This window comes from Prosopis cineraria, unplaced genomic scaffold, assembly GCF_029017545.1.
Source record: "Prosopis cineraria cultivar Desert tree isolate PC_DT_omini unplaced genomic scaffold, ASM2901754v1 PC17, whole genome shotgun sequence".
In the NCBI taxonomy this organism is placed as follows: domain Eukaryota; kingdom Viridiplantae; phylum Streptophyta; class Magnoliopsida; order Fabales; family Fabaceae; genus Prosopis; species Prosopis cineraria.
This window is the reverse complement of record NW_026555348.1, coordinates 31,957-34,822: the sequence shown is the minus strand read 5'-3', so window position 1 is coordinate 34,822 and position 2,866 is coordinate 31,957. Positions and strand designations below refer to the sequence as shown.

Here is a 2,866-nt window from a genome sequence, read left to right as displayed (position 1 = left end):
GTGAGAGCAACTTGAGTATCCCCTTCTTTTTTAGATAGAATCTTCAATGAGTGGAAACAAGCAACCTTACTAATAAAGGTGCGCTTGTTGAGTAAGGCCGGCTTTCGAGCCCAATCCCCTTTAATATGATGAGGAGAAGGCCAGACCCAACCCCGCCCTCTTTTCTTTTCTGCACCAATCAGACTTCGTTTCACTCGTTTACTACTAGATTTCTGTTTTTTGGGTGTATAGCTCAGTTGGTAGAGCATTGGGCTTTTAACCTAATGGTCGCAGGTTCAAGTCCTGCTATACCCAAACCTACCTTACTACAACATAAGGACAGAAGGTAGGAAAGAATTTCTCACTCTTCTAAGCTACGTGAGTTATGTCAAAAGGACCAACGACGATCCTATCCTAAAGGAGGAGCAGGAGTAGGAGCTCAAATTCGGACTCGGACGGCAGAGAATTTGATCATGACGACTAGGAACGGGCAAATCACAAATTGGTTTTTTGATTCTATCTGTGCTACTATTTAGATTTAGATTCTTTTTTTTAGTCTCAAGTTTCGAACTTTTTTGATTTCTTTCCCACTTTGGAAGAATGCTCCAAAGGGCCTTCGTCTTTTTATCGTTCGCTATTTTAGAATGCTCCTTATTCTGGCTTTCTCAAAGTTGTTCCTTTCCATAGGCGGCTATTTATTGATGGACGACCTTAGTCGTGCTGTTGCTCCATTTTAGAACCTGCCAGCACCGGGGCCGGAAGGAATGTCAGGGGGACAACCTCCTGCCCCAGAAGGATATTCCGCTGTCCATCAGGTTTTCATAGAAAAGGAAACCCAGGATCAGCCCGGTCCTTCATCTGCTGAAGGGGAGGGTCGAGATTGTAGCACACAAATTCTGATTAAGAATCAAGAAGCGAAACAAGGCCAAAAAACCTTAATGGGGGAAGGGGACGAGGTTGAAGTAGGTCAAAACTCCAACCCGACCGAAAGGAACACCGATCAGTCCCGGGGTTCAAGTACGAAACAACCTTTCTTTATTCAACCGATCCCGCCCTTTCGCGGGACGAATCCTAGTTCCTCCCCGGAACCCCCTCAAGGTGATGACTGCAAAGAGCATTTGCTCGGGACAGTACGCCATTTTCGAAAGATTTTTGCTAAAACTCGACCGATCTCATCCAATTGAAAACTCGTGACAAAGTTGCTAATTCTACTTTCTAATAGACTTGCTAGTTCCGCAGCTCTTACAGAGAATTCCATTTTGATTTTTTTATATTTACTAATAGTATATAATTAATCATTTTTCCATTTCCATTTTCATTTTAGGAGAATGCCACTTTGCATTGGATATTAAACTAAGACTAATTCCGTCTATTGCTCTAATGCCCTTCCTCCAACATTTGTTGGGACCATTCGGTTTAAAGCTTGATTCGGTCTAGCTATCGGATGACAAAAGGATGCCGGACCTTCCCGATCAACCCGAAGGTTACATGAAGTATGTTCAAGGAGCCCTCGGCGTATGAGAGGACCTGGGTTAAGAAGGAGCAGTAGTTGAATACGGTGTTCTGTTTTCAAGTGAATAAGCTGCTGGTGGAATTGAATCAATAAGCAAGGAAGCGTCCCTCACTTCCACTCGGAATGGATGCAGTTCCAAAGTAAGGTCGGCAGGGGCTTCACTTCCAAGACTTGGCTAAGGCCTTCAATCCGGATAAGGGCATGTTTCAAGCTCATAGGTCACTCTTTGGTGCCCTTCTCTTCCTAGTCCAAATGCCATACGACCATAGGTCCTCTTGCCCTTGGGAGTGCCTTTGGCATGGCACATGTAACTTGGGACCTTCGGCCCTCTTCTTTCTATCCATCCATACCTGGGGCACGTCAATCTAGCTCTGAAGTCCGTTGCAAGGGTCACGGAAAGGAAAATCTTAACTTGAAGCTACCAAGATCCAACGGTGTCCTTATAGTTATAGAAGGAATCGAAGATTCTCCCTCTATTGCCCCGATGGGACTTTGAACAGCGAGGGATGTGAGGATGGTCTTAAGCGTCCTTCGGACCTTTTGCTGTTGCAAGTGCAAGCCGGTAGGTTTCTAACTATCACAGTGTTAAGAGGGGATAAAAAGGCCTTTCCCTTGAGCCCCTTGTTAATGGGGTTCTATTAAGAATAAGAAAAAGATTCCTGGGATCGATTTCAACTCGGAGATAGCCGGGTCTATAGCTTTGTGAACAGCATCGGATGACATAGCAAAGGTAGCCGCAAGAGAGCTACTATGTCTTAAGCCCGAAACTCATCCTTCTAGTCTACCTACGTTATTCTTTTCTTTTGGAACGTAAAAACTGCTGCCAGATGCGGATTCAATCAATAGTTACGCCTTCACCTGATTCAACAAGGGAGAGTTTCCCACCAATCCTTCTTGATCAGTTTTATTGACATAAAGATGCTTTCTCACTCTAGCTGGGGATAAGAACTGGCTTTCCATTTCTGTCAATCGATGAGAACTTCTTTTTCTCCGTTCCCTAAACAAGGGCGGTCGTCCCACTCTTAAATAAGCACTACTGTTAGCGAAGCTAGCTTTAGGATAATGAGTCGATAGACTTGTTTTGGGATAGAGTGTTCTGTCAATAAGCTAGTTTGAACAGCTCCATCAATAGGAACTACTGGGCAAGGCATAGGTTCTTGCTTACCTGGATTGGCTGCTCATCTTTCTTTCCAGGGATGAAGTTAAGTCAATCAACTCGGAGTTGCAAGCAGCATAAGAAGGAAGGAATTACATTAGCGGCACGAACGAGTAAGAAGAAAGAGAGGATGCAAGGGCTGAGGCGCGAAGTTAAGCAGCTTTCCCCAACCCAATACATAGGTTCAGAAGCAGAATGGGGCAAGGCCGAGGAACCGC

At 44.8% G+C, this 2,866-nt stretch overlaps 1 non-coding gene across 1 annotated transcript; it reads left to right on the top strand.

The window, feature by feature from the left end:
• The first annotated feature begins 221 nt into the window (after positions 1-221).
• On the top strand, positions 222-294 carry TRNAK-UUU (transfer RNA lysine (anticodon UUU)). The gene has a single exon. It is a non-coding gene; the product is annotated as a tRNA-Lys (tRNA).
• Positions 295-2,866: the final 2,572 nt, after the last annotated feature.